The 17701-nt window shown below is 44.3% G+C and overlaps 1 protein-coding gene across 8 annotated transcripts in view; it reads right to left on the reverse strand.

The window, feature by feature from the left end:
• Nucleotides 1–17701, reverse strand: part of PIK3CG (phosphatidylinositol-4,5-bisphosphate 3-kinase catalytic subunit gamma) — a 123821-nt gene that overhangs the window by 85335 nt on the left and 20785 nt on the right. For 4 of the 8 annotated variants that reach the window (XM_073573583.1, XM_073573576.1, XM_073573578.1 and 1 more), the window contains exon 2: nt 16086–16159. The exons of 1 other annotated variant lie outside the window; for it this stretch is intronic. The gene's annotated coding sequence lies outside the window, so the exon portion shown is untranslated. Of the gene's footprint in view, nt 1–7076; nt 7221–16085; nt 16160–17701 lie in introns of those variants that run through there. 3 more of the 8 variants (XM_073573579.1, XM_073573577.1, XM_073573580.1) reach the window with 2 other exon arrangements.

Genomic DNA, 17701 nt, shown 5'->3' on the forward strand with positions numbered 1-17701 from the left:
TGTGACGCAGCAGCGATATCGCTAGCGATATCGCTATGTCTGATACTTACCTCCGACTGGCTCCCCCGCTGATTATCACTGATCGCGCGAGAACGTCCTGGACCATTTCTCGTCGGGCGCTTCCTGTGGCGCCGACAAGCAACGCATGGACGCGGGTGGGAGGACGTCAAGATCGCCGCGTCTGACAGGAAAGGAGCGACCCCCGACCACTGCTTTGTCGCTGGTGAGATCTGCCTGTGTGGCAGCTCACTAGCGACCACTTAGTTCATCTTCTTACAATATCGTGGTTGCGATCGCTGGTGCATCGCTTAGTGTAACGGTACCCTTAGTATATTGGCCAGGATCTTTGCATAAATTTTTACGTCTGTATTGATGAGGGTTATAGGTTTATAATTAAAAATTTGGCTAGTGTCAGAATTTGGTTTTGGGATTACGATAATTCTCGCTTCCAGCATCTCTCTAGGAAATTGACCTGTTTGGAAAGCTGAGTTAAATACTTTGACAAGGTGGGGGGTTAATATATTACTAAAAGACTTGAAATAATCATTACTAAACCCGTCTGGGCCGGGTGATTTGAATGTTTTAAGTTTGTTTATGGTATCTAGGACTTCTTGTTCATTGAAGGGAGAAGACAAAAATGATAAGTCTTCAGGGTTAAGCTTTGGAAGGTTCATGCTGGAAAGAAATAATCCAATCTCTGAGGTAGATGGCTGCATATTGTGGATGTCTTGGTTGATATTGTACAGATTTTTGTAATAATCGGTAAAAGCTCCTACAATATCTTTAGGGTGGACCAGTGATGTACCATTAGAGGAAGTTATACTGTCAATTCTATTCCGTTTCCATATATTCTTAATTCTGTTTGACATGTATTTTGAAGGGCGATTTATAGATAAGTAATGTTTGCATTTTGCTCATCTAATAGCTGAGTCGTAAAAATTGAATATGATTTTCCTTAACTGCAACCTGAGATCAGTAAGTTCTGATAAAACAGCTTGTTTGTTAGAGGAAACAGAGGATCGACATAGTTCCTCTTCTTTAGATTTAATAGACTGTTGTAGGGTAAGGATTTTATCCCTATTAATTTTTTTTGTCTGGAGGAAATTTGAATCAAGACTCCCCTCAACACCGCCTTGTGAGCATTCTAATAGGTAAACAGATTGAGGAGGTTTGATTCGTTTTCACTAAAATAATTTTGTAAGGCTGAGCTGATTTCAGATTTGATGGTGGGGTTATGAAGCAGAGAGGAGTTGAATTTCCACATGAATTGGGGACCCTATTATCAGTTCTGCAGTTACCGGGGAATGATCTGAAATAGATTTATTAAGTATGGAGCTGGAGGAGAACCTTGGCAAGGAGAAGACATCTGTGAGTATCAGATCTATTCTAGATGCCGACTGATGGCCATCAGAAAAATGAGTAAATTCTCTAGATGTGGTGTTCAAACAGCGGAATGAGTCGAATAGCTCGTGATTATATATCCAGCTGTTCAAGGATTGCGTTTTTTGTCTGTTGGGAGAGGTGGAGTCTAGTACACCATCTGGCACCATATTAAAGTCCCCTAACAAAAGTAGAGTTCCTGATCGTAAGGTGTCTAATTTTTTCATTAGCTTATTCAGGAAGCTAATTTGTCTGATGGTGGGAAAATAAGTATTAACTATTGTGAAGGTTTGGCCGTTCAATTTGCACAGGAGAATATGATAATGTACTTTTTCGTCTTTTACTTCAGAAAACAATTCAAAGGAAATTGAGTTACTAATCAGGGTTAAAACCCCAGCTTTCTTTTGTGGGCCGCAAGATTCAAATATAAATGGGAAATTTTTGAGATTTATAGAAGGATGGTTGTCTTTTTTGAACTTGGTTTCTTGAAGGCATACAACCTCAGGATGCATCCCGTTAATCTCCCTACCAATGGAAAATCTCTTCCAAAGGCTATTTAGCCCCCTGACATTGTAAGATACGAATTTTATTTTCATGCTACAAGAATGGCTGGGTTCGTATGAAGTGGGGTAGAGGAAATGCAGAAACCAGAGTGCACCTACCTTTGTAGAGCTTAGTTGTCCAAAAACCTTAAACTATATACCTATTTGAAACCAAAAAACAAAAGAGACACAAAAACAATAAGAACAAAATAGTCCTTCAGGAAGAGCCGATCTGGAAGGCTCTAATTCTTTAGTGGGGAAAGTTTGTGTATGGATCCCATTGGAGGCATCCCTTGGCATAACACTATTCCCAGAAGGAAAATAATCTCATGTGATATAGGAGTAAAGTAGTAGAGAAGTGAGAAAACCTGTGGAAAGAATAATAAGCAGTATAGTACAATACATTGACCAAATAATCAAGAAGTGTAGAGAGGCCTTATAACAAGGTGAGTAAATATATTGACCAGGTCTCTCCGTTGGATCATCCCTTCTCGGACGAGGGCCCAGGGTCTTGAGAGTTGGAGATTCTATGGCGGTCAGGTATCCTGTAGTAGGACAGGAAATCTCTTCCTTCTTTAGGTGAGAATAGGACGGTCGTCTTTCCTTTGTAGATTATCAAAAGTTTAAGTGGGAAGCCCCATTTATAGGGGATATTATTTCCCCTCAAGGTGGAAGTGACTGGCTTAAAAGACTTTCTTCCTTCAATCGTTTCCTTTGAAAGATCCGTAAATAGCTGAAGGTGAGCATAGGGTTCTGGAAAACCTCCTAGATCTTTAACTGATTGTTGAATTTTTTCCTTGATTTTGAAGAAGTGGACCCTTAAGATGGTATCTCTAGGTAGATCTTTATCGATATTCTGTGGTTTGGGAAGTCTGTGGATCCTATCTATGATGAGATCCTGGTCTGTAAGTGGCGGTAGTAATTTTTTGAAAATTGTCTTGATGAAGTCTTCTAGTTTATCCGGTGAGATAGATTCTTGTATTCCTCTTATTTTCAAGTTGTTTCGTCTGTTCCCGTCTTCTATATCCGCAACTTTAATTTTAAGTCTGTGAAATTCAGATTTGAGGTCATGGGTGTCTTTTGATAAATAATCAGTGTGTTCTTCCACTACAGTTAGACGTTTTTTGTGGTTGTCTAACCTGCTGCTAAATTTATTTAAGGTGGACTGTAAAATTTTATTTTGGTTTTCAAATGATTGAGACATACTGGACGTGATTTTCTGGGCGAGAGTATCCATGTAAGAGTGTATGGATATAACATCCAGATTTTGGGAAGGAGAAGGATTGGTGTTATCCATCTTAAATTTTGACCTTTCTGGAGAAAAGTTTGGTGAATTATCTCCAGACTCAGGACTTGAAGCGTCGGCTGGCGATGTGAATTTTTCAGAAGTTTTACCAGGGTTTTGCCTTTTTGATGAGAGAGATGTATCCATGACCTCTTTATGAGATCTGGCCTTAAATGGGTTAACGATATCCACTTGATCTTGAAAGTGAGGATTGTAAGAATCCTGAAATTTTTGTGCTTTTTGAGGCGTCGTATTAGACACTTTCGTTGATATGGACACTGGAGTAGCCTTGTGACTCATCTTGTGCCTTTTGAATTCTGCCTTGCAGGGATTATATTAGAGAGAATTGATATTATTGGTGATGTTTATACTGAATAAACGTTAAAAATATAGAAAATTCTTGTGTCTTCCTATGCCTTTTTATAAAAGGGACCGTGAGGAATGAGATACACCACAGAATCAGATGGCACTTTTAATATTGTATGATGCATACAGTAAAATCCTTTATTAACTGCGCGCCGATATAGAGGTGCTCCCTGTGACTTTAAGGGTGTGTGCACACGCTGCGGATTCTGCTGCGGACCCGCAGCGGATTTGATTGCTGCGGATCCGCAGCAGTTTTTGCTGCGGTGTACAGTACCATTCAAACCTATGGAAAAAAAAACCTGCAGTGCAGATGGTGCGGAATTTTCAGCGCGGATTTGCTGCGGTTTCAAATCCGCAGAAAGAATTGACATGTCAGTTCTTTCTGCGGATTCCGCTGTGGTTTGCCATCTCCTCCATTGAGGAGATGAAAAACCGCAGGGCAAAACTGCAGGCTAATCCGCAGGTCTTTTGACCATTCTGCAGCGTGTGCACGTACCCTCAATGCAGCCGTGACAGGCGGCTAGTCTTCACACAGAGCTCAGTGACGTCAGTCCCCGCTCATAAAATATGCAACAGGGGAGCCGGCAGCTGATACACGGCACCGCTGAAGAAAGGCAGATCACCCCAGTGGAGCCGCACAGGAGTGGTGGGGAGCGGAGGTAACATAGAAATAGGCACAAATCACAGACTATTTTGTGTCCTTCCGCCTCACAGATCTGTTATGACAGGAAAATGGCGTACTTAAGATAGGACGTTGAGATGAAAGAGATCCCTCCGCAGCTGTTATAGCTCCCACAGCCTCGCACAAAGCAGGGGAATATAGCTAAATTAGGACACCCTGGGACTTCCAAAGGGTCTAAAACAGACAAGAGGAGATTCCCCCCAAAAAAAGTCAATGTCTTTTAATTATGCAACAAGAGAAATCCTGTCAGATTAGGCACAGGGTGGGGACTATTTTGTATCCTTCCCCCAATCAGCTGGTATATGACAGGATTTTTGTAAAAAAAAATCTCCAAAAGACAATAAAAATCTTTAAAATGTGGTAGACAAGCGATGAAGATACTTTTTCTGAGGACAAGGACAGCCGGTGGGTAATGGAGGGAGCAGGGAAAGGATTTTTTCACTCACGGTTCAAAATGGTGTCACCTTGCAGTAAAATGGCGGGAAAAGGCCTCAGATTTCAAAAACGTCTTTTTTAATATCCAAAGCTCAGACAAGGGCTATCAGAATGTACCTCTGAGTAACAAGAAAACAATCCTTCCATGCGTTATCGAAGAGAGCGATTTTCTTTTGCTTTATTTGTCACTTTAGGAGATGCCTCCTCAGAGATCCTGAGCCGTGCGTGTTACACCATCGCCAGCTCAGGCCACGCCCTTCTCCTATTAGTATTTGTAAGCCAAAACCAGGAGGGGTGATAAACACAGAAGTGGTGATGTAAAATACTGACCAAACACTGAACGTGTGAACGTGGCCGAAAGAAGAACATGTCCTGGAAGTAATAATATGGCCTTTACAGTGCCCTGATCTCAATGTGATCGAGTCTATCTGGGATTACATGAAGAGAGAGAAATATTTACAAAAGCTTACATCCCCGAAGATCAGTAGTTAGTTTTCCAAGATGTTTGGAACAACCTTCTTGCTGAGCTACTAAAGCTGGAGTCACACATAGCGACTCACCAGCGATTCCGACAACGATATCAACGTGTCAGGATCGCTGGTGAGTCGCTATGTGATCGCTGGTGAGCTGTCACACAGACAGCTTCACCAGCGATCAGCACAGCGACGCCGAGCGCGCGGAGTCGATGTGTTCGTTAGTTACCAGCACCCTGATGCAGGGAGCTGGTAACTAACGTATACATCGGGTATCCAAGGGACGTGCGTCCCTTAGATACCCGATGTGTATGTTAGTTACCAGCTCCCTGCATCAGCGCGCTGGTAACTAACGTACACATCAGGTATCTAAGGGACGCCCGTCCCTTGGATACCCGATGTGTACGTTACCAGCAGATCGCTGGTCTCCCGCCTGTCACACGCAGCGATGCGTGCTGGCCAGCGGGAGACCAGCGACCAAAGAAAAGTCCAGAGGTTTCCCAGAGCGATCAGCGATACCGGCAGGGGGGCCGGTCGCTGATCGCTGTCACACACAGTGATCTCGCTGGTGAGATCGCTGTTGTGTTACAAAACTTGTGACTCAGCAGCGATCTCGCTAGCGAGATCGCTATGTGTGACGGGACCTTAAAAGTACTGTGTGCAAGTGTATCTACAGGAATTGATGCTGTTTTGAAGGTAAAGGATAGTGACACCAATATTGATGTGATTTAGATTTCTCTTTTGTTCATTCACTTTGCATTGATAACACTGGTACACAGTGATTTTGGTGCCAATGTTGTCTGATCGGTTTTATATTAAGTTTATGGTGCTGATTGAGAAGAAGACTTCGGTTTTTCGGTTATCTCTAGTTTCTGAGATATTTAATAATTAATTAATTACAGTAGAATTCTGGCTACAGAAATAAAAGATAATTCTATGGAATATTTCATTACCTAACACAGTGTAAAAGAGTCAAAAGACAGACCAAAAGCCATTCCATGTCTTGTCTCACACACGTTGCTTTGGGGGGGGGGGGGGTAATGCATTATTTTTATGGATGAATTGTCTCAAAAACTAGAGCCAATTCAGCAAAAGTAATGAGATTTTTGAATTCAACAGCCTCAAAATACCCAAAATCCGTTAAAAAAAATCTTGTCATCTGAAACCAAAATGTATGTTTGTAGACCTGTGTCGCGTATGAGTGGTCACAAGGCAGACCGCTCTGGCAGGCAGAAATGGCGAACCCTGACACTGCATGTTGGGAAGATTCACAAGCCTGCAGTCACCGAGTGCCGAACATGGGCAATCCCTTTAACAATTCTATCTTTGCAACCATTCTTACTTTGCAGAATTTTTCCACACCTGTCACTTCTGCATACTACAGTATATTTCTAACATTAATAAGGAAGAATACAACATATCAATGCTACAAATATAGATAGGCTCTATATTGATTTATAATCATTAAACAGACAATCTTAATGTGCCAAATGAAAAGTAAAGAATCTTTGTTTACTTCCTTTCTTTATGCCCACAATACATATATTTATCAATCTGGAGCTCATTATTTTTGTTTACCTTCTAAAGATTATTATTATTATTATTACTTCTGTAGCTACGGACCCTGTGCTGCTTGTAGTTTATGCCTGTTGTTTGTATATATGCCATTCTATTTAACTAAAAGATTGAAAATAATTAATAAGAAATTAATAACAACTGGACTCATAAGCTCCTGATACTTTGTCTGTCATCTCCTTGGAGTTATCACTGTTAGTATTTAGGAAATTCTCACTTATTCTACACTAGCCCTTTACTTACAGCTGTGAGAAGTGTGTCACTACATGTAAGTAAAGGGAAAAGATACAGAGATTTAGACAAATCCCCTCCAAGAATGATAAACCAGAAATAATTACCTGCTTAGCTGAGAAAAGGAATGCCCCAGCAGCCTCATTTGTTTAGGGTGTCCGGACTACATGCAAGTTGTCAAATCTGCTGTCTGTCTGTCAGCCTTAGTGTCTGTTCTGCTGCTTCTCTCCTTTCCCTTCTAGCTACAGAGGAAGTACTGCTGGCAACAGGAAGGAAGCCTAAACCACATTGATTATTCATTTGATTACTTATTTAGAAAACTACTGTGCACTTCCCTTAGTTACAGCAAGAATGAATAGGAGAAAGAATCAAAAGCTTTGTATGTATGAAGTATTGCAGTGATATGTCCGAGATAACAATTGTCATCATTCGTACAATCGACATAGTGAGGACTCAAGCATTAGCTTCTAATAAGTGGCTGATTTAGTCAAAGTCTAACATTAATTTACACTTGTGTTCTGCTTTAAAAGAGAAAAATTAAATCTTCAAGAACGCACTGCTCCCCTGCTTGCCAAGAGGTGGTGAACTCCTGATGACTGGCAGTTCGGGCAGGTGGTATAGCTAGGACCAAACTGTCCACTCTCCGAAGCTGCTAGCAGAGGCAACTCTGGCTTCTGCAACAACAAAGGAACGCAGATGAATTGAAGTTGGCCAGATCCAGCAATTCCATCAGCTTCACATCAGCGTCTGCGAGTTGGATAGCAAGCAGTTTTCAAGCGTGCTCTACATGCCTAGAAAACCGGACAGCTACTATTGGGAGGCAGATACCAATGAGAATTAAAAATCATTCTATTCTTGAAAACACAGAAGATTTTCAATTAAAGGCAAAATGCAAAGTTCCTTGTTTTTCAAGCACTTTGCAATTTTACCAATTTAATAAGAGTAAACGAACCCTTGAAAATTAAAGTGCATTGAAAAGTGTCATACAGAACACATTTCGCGTGATTTATTATGTTAAATGCGTTAGAACACTGTCTTTCCTTACTTGCACCTTACGTGTTTTAGACACTTTCAGCCCCCTGTACAACAAGGGGATGTGACCTGGTTGGATGGGGTATGGTCTAGTGGAAAGGGGCATGGTCTAACTGTGACATTGAGTGCCAAAAAATGCCTTAAAATTTTAGTTCAAATTTTTGACTCAAAGAAAGAAAACTATTAGGTTGTGTGTAAATGTGTGCCAGGCAGTGATAGTCTCCTGGGCATCAAACATCCATTGTATTGAAACAACAGCACGCAGCCTAATAAGTGACACTTCCTTGAAATCAGTGTATGAGCCCCAAATTCACGATGTCCTCAGATTACATAGCAAAAACCTGCTGACAGATTCTCTTTAAAAATGGCTTAGCCTTATGATTTGGCATTGATATGAGAATGGTGGGGTCCAGCTCTTTATTTCCCCATTGTGAAGTGCTTTAAAGGGGATTCAGCACTCCTGTGAAGCGTCCCCTTCACGGCTTCCATTGGTCTGTACTAGTGATGAGCGAATGTGCTCGGAAAAGGCGTTAAGGAGCATGGTTTGGCTTCAGGACTGGCAACTAAAGTACTGAACGTAATATGTAATAGGGTATCTGCTCTCATAAAATACACCATAAAATAAATATTCCTTACTTTTTTTAATTTAACACTTTAAAAAAGTTTGTGAGGTTTCAGTTTTCAGTGTTTTGAAACGACATGTAGACGTAGACATAAGCACTATGCACCCCTTTTATTTTAGGAGATATTGGCCCTGATTCATCAAGACTGCTGGTTTGCAGTGTTAGCGTTAGTGTAAGTTGCGCATCTCTAGTGAATCTGATGCATCTGGTGTGCCCAAGCAATAAGTGTTTGCTGCTCAGGGATTGGAGTACGCTTCCTTCGGAACTTATTCCATGTTTGTGCCGTAAATTAGGATGGATTTGTGCGGCCATCTCCTGGCTAAGCTGGTGCCAATTCAGTTTTACGGCAGAATACTAACAGGAACTGATGAATCCAAGCCATTGTGTGTTGAAAGCCTGGCTTGGGCAAGTCTTATAATCACACAAATGCAATTTAAATACAGAATATTTGAAAATAAAATTATACACAGGACCACGGTTATGCAAAGTGCAGAGTGGCACTTTGACAACTTGACAGCTGTCTTCAAGAAACTCTTTTTTTGCTGAGTTTTTGGATGATTTTTTTTTTGTCTCCTGAAGCAGCTTTGGGGTGTATGCACAATGAGGTTTTTTTTATAGAGGTTTTTTTTTGGTTGTTTCCTGAAAATCTTTTCAATGTTTTGGGCCATCTGCATTTTTTTTTTTAACATTCTCCCCATATTTTAGTGGTGTCATTGTCACTGGTGTTGTCTGGAAGGTTTTTCTTTTATCTCCATTCAACAGTGAAAAAACACTACCAATTTTCAAACAAAAACACTGACAAAAAACGCTTCTTAGCCTTCCCGTTGACTTACTGTATATTGCAAAGTTTTGAACGTCTTCAGAGCAGAAAACGCTACCTGAAGAATGGACAGGGTATTTCCTGGGGTCTTTGGCGGTTAAATGACACTCAAAACTCAACAAAAGAGCAGCAAGGCAAATCGTTTTTACATAAGTGCATATGTTCATTTTTTTTTAGTTATTGCTTTTAAAGGCGGGTTTCAGAGTGGATCCACCTGAAGAAAGTATCATATGCACATTCCCTTAGTGTGACATTTTTCTATTTAGGATTCAGGAATAATTTGTATATGTTAAATGTGCAGGATGTCAAGAAACCCTTGATGGCAAAACCTTATGTTTTAGTTCTTACTAGCTGAAGAGCCCGCTGTTGCCTGGGCATAGTAACCAACTGTGGTTAGTTATAACAAATTATAATGATTATATTGCACTGTGAGAATCATGTGGGAATAGTGGATATGGGCAGGTATATCTCGCCCAGATACCTTTTCTATGTGGCCTAGTCTGGTCAGTATCGCACCTGGTTACTAATGAATAATGGGAGGCGGATATAAAAGGATGCCAGGTGGTTGTGTGAATGTCTCAGCCTGGGGATACAGAGAGTCTGTCTGTGTGAGAGACACACGTGAGTGAAAGCAGTGCCCACTGTAACTGTGGTTTGGCTGGATGGGAGAAGCCCACCAGTTGGTAGTTAGGTCGGACCTTGTTTAGTTAGTGCCGGACAAGCAAGGATTTGTTTTATGTTTTATTTCCTTTAGGCATTGCTTTCACCTTTGATAAACCTGACCCAGTGTCAGTGATACCCGGACCCCGGCTTGTGCGCCTGAGTTTCATGCTAAACGCACGTGGCCCCAGCAAAGGCGATCCCGGAGTGTTTTATCACATTGTGGTGGAGAACGCGGGCATCACGTTGGAAGCATGAGCATGGAGGACGTGGTGAAAGCGCTGATACAGTCCACCGCCGTCCAGCAAGAAGCTAATCGGGTGATGATGGCCCAGCTGAAGGAGTTGGTGGACATGACAGCTACCGATTGTTCGCTTCTCCAGCAGGTGGCGAACGAAGATGACGTCGAGGCATACCTGACCACGTTTGAACAGACGGCGGTGCGAGAAAAATGGCCGAAGGCACGATGGGCCGGCCTGATTGCCCCGTTTCTTTCCAGTGAGGCCCAAAAGGCTTATTATGACTTAGAACCTGAAGCCGCGCAGGACTTTGACAAACTGAAAGCCGATATCTTGGCCCGGCTGGGAGTGACGACCGCTGTCCATGCACAGAGAGTGCATCAATGGACTTATCAACCGGATAAACCACTGCGGTCACAGATGTTCGACCTGATCCACGTGACGAAGAAGTGGCTACAACCTGAGGTGCTGACAGCGCCAGAGATAATCCAGAGAGTCATCATGGACAAGTACCTGAGAGCTCTACCGCCAGCCCTGAGGAAGTGGGTAAGCCATGGAAATCCTACAACGGCAGATCAACTGGTGGATCTGGTTGAACGTTACTCCGTGGCGGAAGGACTCCGAGACGACGCTACCCCACCTCGCTCTTCATCATCTCCACGTGGAACCGGTAAGACTGTTCCAGGGAGTAGGGGAGAAGGAAAAATCCCTAAGACAGTGGGGGAGGAAAACGGGACTGCCCGCACTGCGAGGCCGAGAGTAACGAACTATGGTCTAAGCAGGGGGCCCGTTAGGTGTTTCCACTGCCAAGAGATGGGCCACATTGCTGCGAACTGTCCAGTCACTGCTGAACCCATGCAGTGCGACGTCACAGACTCTAAAAACTGCATGTCTATGGTTGCACGGGTAGTGAGTGTGAATGCCGGTCAAAGGGATGTGGAAAAACACTTGTGTGATTTAACTGTTGATAGCAAAAATGTGGTGGCATTGTTAAGACTCGGGAAGTGTGGTGACTCTGGTGAAGGCCAGTCTGGTGTCAACCCCGACTGGACCATCAGACAAATTTTCTGTAGCGTGTGTGCATGGAGACACCTGTTCGTACCACACCACGGTCATATGAATTACTACTTCCTATGGGTCTGTGCAACATAAAGTGGGACTCGTCCCTGCGTTATTGCATGATGTTATCTTGGGCCGGGACTTTCCCCACTTCTGGCAATTGTGGGAGAATCAGTTGATGCCCCAGGGTAATAGTGTACATGGTTCTTCTCCCAGGGCGCGTGTGGGTCCTGAACCCCTGGAGGAGGTCCCCCCGGAAGACTCGGGGCAAGAGTCTGCTGGAAATGACCTGCAGTTCCCGTTTTCAGTCATGGCGGGGTGATACGGAGGAGACCAGGGAAGAGGAGGAGGCCGACAGCCGTCCACCTCCCCGTTTGCCGGATTTGGAAGTTCAGAAAGATGACTTCCAAAGCGAGCAAATAAAGGATCCTACCCTTTCTCAGGCTAGGACAAATGTAAAAGTGATAAATGGGGTACCCGTAGAACCTGGCTCTAGGCTGGCATATCCTTACATGGTCATGGAGAATGATTTACTATATCAGATAGAGAAAAAGGGGGAAGACACGGTGCAACTATTAGTCGTGCCAAAACCCTACCGGTGGCAAGTGCTGGACCTGGCCCACGGACATGTGATGGGAGGTCACCTGGGAGTCCAGAAAACCACCGAAAGGATATTACACTGTTTTGTTTGGCTAGGCATGCATCACGATATTCATGTATATTGTGAGTCTTGTCCTGACTGCCAAGCCTCTGCACCTAAGCCCCGGTTCTGTAGCCCTTTGGTACCCCTACCTATTATTGAAGTCCTGTTTGAGAGGACTGGGATGGATTTAGTTGGGCCCCTTCCATGGTCTGCACGTGGACACCAACATATCCTGGTCATCTTGGATTATGCCACTCGTTACCCGGAGGCCATCCCTTTGCATAACACGGCCACCAAGACGATTGCCAAGGAACTGGTGCATGTGTTTAGTCGGGTCGGTATACCAAAACAGATACTCACTGACCAGGGGACCTCCTTTATGTCCAGGGTAATGAAGGAGCTCTGCCGGTTGTTACAAATCGAACCGTTACGCACATCCGTGTATCACCCTCAAACAGACGGGTTGGTCGAACGGTTCAATAAAACTCTGAAGCAGATGCTGTGGAAGGTGATAGACAAGGATGGGAAGAACTGGGACTATTTACTTCCGTATTTGCTTTTTGCCATCAGGGAAGTACCCCAGTCTTCCACGGGATTCTCGCCTTTCGAGTTATTGTACGCCCGACGTCCTCACGGACTGTTAGACGTCGCAAAGAAACCTGGGAGGGTCAGGTCACTCAGTTTAAAACGGTGATAGATCACGTAACACAAATGCAGGACCGTATTGCGGCTGTTATGCCTATCGTCAAAGAACACATGATGCAGGCTCAAGGAGCCCAAAAAAGAATCTATGATAGGGGATCCAAGATCCGTACGTTTGCACCTGGAGATAGGGTGTTGATCCTGGTCCCCACGGTGGACAGTAAGCTCCTGGCAAAGTGGCAGGGCCCCTTTGAGATTAAGGAAAGAGTTGGTGAAGTAAACTACAATGTATACCAGGCAGGTAAACGGAAACCTGAACAGATTTATCATGTAAATCTGATAAAACCCTGGAAAGATCGGTCTGCCTTGTCAGCGGCGCTGGCCCGGCCCGTCTGCTCGCATATTGTACCGGAGGTACGGGTTGCAGAGACTCTCTCGGAGCGGCAAAAGACTGAAGTCAGGCAGTTTCTACTTCACAACCAAAAGTTTTTCTCAGAAAAGCCCGGGCAGACTATGCTAATGAAACATGACATCGTAACGGAACCTGGTGTCACAGTTCACGTAAAACCCTACCGAATCCCGGAAGCGCGCCGTGAAGCCGTTTCTCGAGAAGTGAAGGCAATGTTAGAGTTAGGAGTCATTGAGGAATCGCACAGTGCTTGGTCCAGCCCGATTGTGCTAATTCCTAAACCGGACGGCACCATCCGGTTATGCAATGACTTCAGGAAACTGAATGCGGTCTCAAAATTTGATGCCTACCTCATGCCCCGGGTCGACGAGTTAATAGATCGGTTAGGAAAAGCCTGGTATATTACGACCCTAGACCTAACAAAGGGGTATTGGCAGATCCCTCTGGCGGAGGCGGCCAGAGAAAAGACGGCATTTGCTACGCCGGAAGGTTTATTTCAGTATGTGTATATGTCGTATGGACTGCACGGAGCACCGGCGACCTTCCAGAGACTGATGGATCGAGTCCTGAGGCCACATAGGCAGTACGCTTCGGCCTATTTGGATGACATTGTCATTTACAGCTTGGACTGGGAGACTCATCTCCCGAAAGTTCAAGCTGTGATTGACGACCTGTGGGAGGCAGGTCTAACCGCGAACCCCAAGAAATGTCACATCGGGCTAGAAGAAGCCCGGTAGTTGGGGTATGTAATTGGGAGAGGTATTGTAAAACCCCAGGTCGATAAGATTCAAGCGGTTCAGGACTGGCCGCAACCTGTCAACAAGAAGCAGGTGCAAGCCTTTCTGGGGATCGCCGGCTATTATCGCCGGTTCATACCCAATTGTGCAGCCATCGCTACCCCACTGACGGATCTTACCAAAGGGAAAGACTCCGTCATGATTAAATGGAATTTAGCGGCTGAAGAAGCCTTCAATAGCCTAAAACGGGCACTTTGCTCTCAACCCGTACTGGTGACTCCGGACTTCCGCAGCGAGTTTGTGGTACAAACGGATGCCTCTGATACCAGTATCGGGGCCGTACTGTCACAAGAGAGGGTCGGAGTGGAACACCCAGTCCTCTATCTCAGCAGGAAGCTGAATAAACATGAGCAAAAGTATGCAGTTGTAGAAAAAGAGTGCCTAGCCATTAAGTGGGCTCTAGAGGCCCTCAAATATTATCTGGTGGGCCGAAAGTTCAGGCTGATCACTGACCATGCCCCTCTCAAGTGGATGCACTTGCACAAGGAACGAATAGCCGGGTGACCCAGTGGTTCCTTGCCCTGCAGGCCTACACTTTTACGGTGGAGCACCGCCCAGGGGTACAGATGGGGAATGCAGATGCCCTGTCCCGAGTGCACTGTTTGGCGGGTGTCATTGCTCGACCGGAGTGGTCTGAGCAGAGGGGGGGGGATATGTGAGAATCATGTGGGAATAGTGGATGAGGGCAGGTATATCTCGCCCAGATACCTTTCCTATGTGGCCTAGTCTGGTCAGTATCGTACCTGGTTACTAATGAACTAATGAATAATGGGAGGCGGATATAAAAGGATGCCAGGTGTTTGTGTGTCTCAGCCTGGGGACACAGAGAGTCTGACTGTGTGAGAGACACACGTGAGTGAAAGCAGTGCCCACTGTAACTGTGGTTTGGCTGGATGGGAGAAGCCCACCAGTTGGTAGTTAGGTCGGACCTTGTTTAGTTAGTGCCGGACAGGCAAGGATTTGTTTTATGTTTTATTTCCTTTATGCATTGCTTTCACCTTTAATAAACCTGACCCAGTGTCAGTGATTCCCGGACCCCGGCTTGTGCTCCTGAGTTTCATGCTAAACGCACGTGGCCTTTGACCCCAGCAAAGGCGATCCCGGAGTGTTTTATCACAGCACATAAAAACATTTCACATCATATATTCAACACTACAGATTTGCAACACAAATTAAACGATTACCCAAGTATTGATAGTATTTTATTTTCAACTCATTCAAGAGCCTTTTGATAAACATGTGTATCTTACCCTATCCTGTGTGATAATGTCTGCTGAGCTGTGTACCTAATCCTCTCCTGTGTGATACACAGCTCAGCAGAAAGTATCTAATCCTATCGTGTGTCACTGACTGCTCAGCCGTCTATCTAATCCTATCCTGTGTGATACTGACTGCTGAGCAGTGTATCTAATCCTATCCTGTGTGATACTGACTGCTGAGCCGTGTATCTATTCCTATCCTGTGTGATACTGACTGCTGAGCTGTGTATCTAATCCTATCCTGTGTGATACTGTCTGCTGAGCCGTGTATCTTTTCCTATCCTGTGTGATACTATCTGCTGAGCCGTGTATCTTTTCCTATCCTGTGTGATACTGACTGCTGAGCTGTGTATCTAATCCTATCCTGTGTGATACTGACTGCTGAGCTGTGTATCTAATCCTATCCTGTGTGATACTGCCTGCTGAGCCATGTGTCTAATCCTCTCCTGTGTGATACTGACTGCTGAGCTGTGTATCTAATCCTATCCTGTGTGATACTGACTGCTGAGCTGTGTATCTAATCCTATCCTGTGTGATACTGGGCTCCCCCTGCAGTCTGTGTCAGAGGGTGGTCTGTGTTGGCACGGTAATAAATTGTGTTATTTCCAGCTTTACAGAAGGACGATAACACCATAGAAATAAGATTAATAGGCAAAATTGTTTGGAGAATTGGAACGTGCGGGGTTAAAATTTTGCCTCACAACATAGCCTATGACGCTCTCGGTGTCCAGACGTGTGACTGTGCAAAATTTTGTGGCTGTAGCTGCGACGGTGCAGATGCCAATCCCGGACATACACACACACATACATACACACATTGAGCTTTATATATTAGATGATGATTTCTAATATTAATAAATCAAATCCAGTAAAGTGGATGGGATTTCTAGCCATCTCATGCCCACTGTGCTTTTTTATGCAGTGTTAACTCACCTGCGGTGCGTGCTTGAAATCCGCAACAAGTCAATTTCTCTTTTTCCCATAGACTTGTACTAGATGCAGATAATCTGCAGGTAAAAAGCACATATGCGTTTTTAATGCATTTCTATTGTGGAACAATGCTAACAAGTGACAAAACCACAGCATATAAAACAGATAAAAATGCACTAAAAAACGCAATGAAAGAAACTCTGCAAGAAACCTAATTTACCTGATAGGTGCAGAAATGCTACAGAATATCTGCAGCATCAAAAACTCACCAAATACTCATCATGGAACCGTGACCTAAGTTTGAGATTTATGGCTATTGGACAAATTCCATAAAACAGAAGTGGCACTTGTGAGTTAATAATTCCTTTAATAATCTGTAAGATCCAAGGAGGAGTCGGGTAAAGAGGTGGTAACTTTTTCAGGACATGTGCACACCTTGAGTATTTGAGTTTTTTTCCTCAGTATTTGTAAGTCAAGGAGTGGGCGAGAAATACAGAAGTGGTGACGGGTTTCTATTAACTTTTCCTCTAAGGCCGGGGTCACACTTGCGAGTGTGATGCAAGAAACTCGCGCAAGTCTCTCGCATCAATACCCGGCACTGCCGCCGGCACTCGGGACCGAAGTGTGCGGCTGCATGTATTTCTATGAAGCCGGACACTCCGGTCCTAGTGCTGGAGGCAGTGCCGGGTATTGATGCGAGTTTCTCGCATCACACTCGCAAGTGTGACCCCGGCCTAATTGTGCCACTCCTGGTTTTGGCTTACAAATACTATGGTAAAAACTTGTAAGGATGAGTCTCTTATCCTAATACCCAACACTGCCGCTGGCACTCGGGAGCAGAGCGTGCGGCTGCAAAGAAATACATGAAGCCGCACGCTGTGCTCCTGAGTGCCGGCGGTGGTGCTGGGTATTAAGATGTGAGACTCCTCCAAGTTTCTCGCATGTGTGATCTCGGCCTTAGAGAGTGACCGGGATGGCCATGTGCTTCTCCCTTGATTAGAAAAACAGTTATAACCTGTGTACTGTATATGAAAAAGTGTATTATATTGCATGGAACCTTATTTGCACCAAGGCGCATGCTTGATGTACTGCTATGATATGTGGATGAGTCAATGTGTTCTGATAAATGTATTCGAGATAAGGAAAGGATAAGATTAGTACATAGGACATAGGTACAGGAATAAGATAAGGAGATAGATATAGGTATAGATAGGAATGGGGAAGTGAAGTGGAGGGCACAGTAGAAGCAGCAAATAGATAAGTCTAGCATAGGAACAGTTACAGTATTCAGGAACATCCCCAGTTTGAGGCGGGCAAGGATAGTTATTAGGGGCAACACTTCGTGGATTTGAGCAGATAGAGATGAGAGATTAGATAGAAGGACTGACTCAGGAGTCCAAGGCCAAAGGGCCGAAAAGCACAAGAAAGTACCGTACGTTCTTTTGAGCAATATGAGGATGTCCGCCTTTAACTTTAGTGGATCTTACCAGGACGTCTGGGGTCTACAGCCCAAATTAGTGCAGAAGAGAATGCCTTATTCAGGCACTGGGCCTCTCAGACCTTTCCCGATGCCTGCGCACTGCAGTACTTTGCTCTGCCCTCAACAGGGCAGAGAAGTA

This window comes from Dendrobates tinctorius, unplaced genomic scaffold, assembly GCF_039654945.1.
Source record: "Dendrobates tinctorius isolate UK_male_01 unplaced genomic scaffold, ASM3965494v1 ptg000035l, whole genome shotgun sequence".
NCBI classification, from domain to species: Eukaryota; Metazoa; Chordata; class Amphibia; order Anura; family Dendrobatidae; genus Dendrobates; species Dendrobates tinctorius.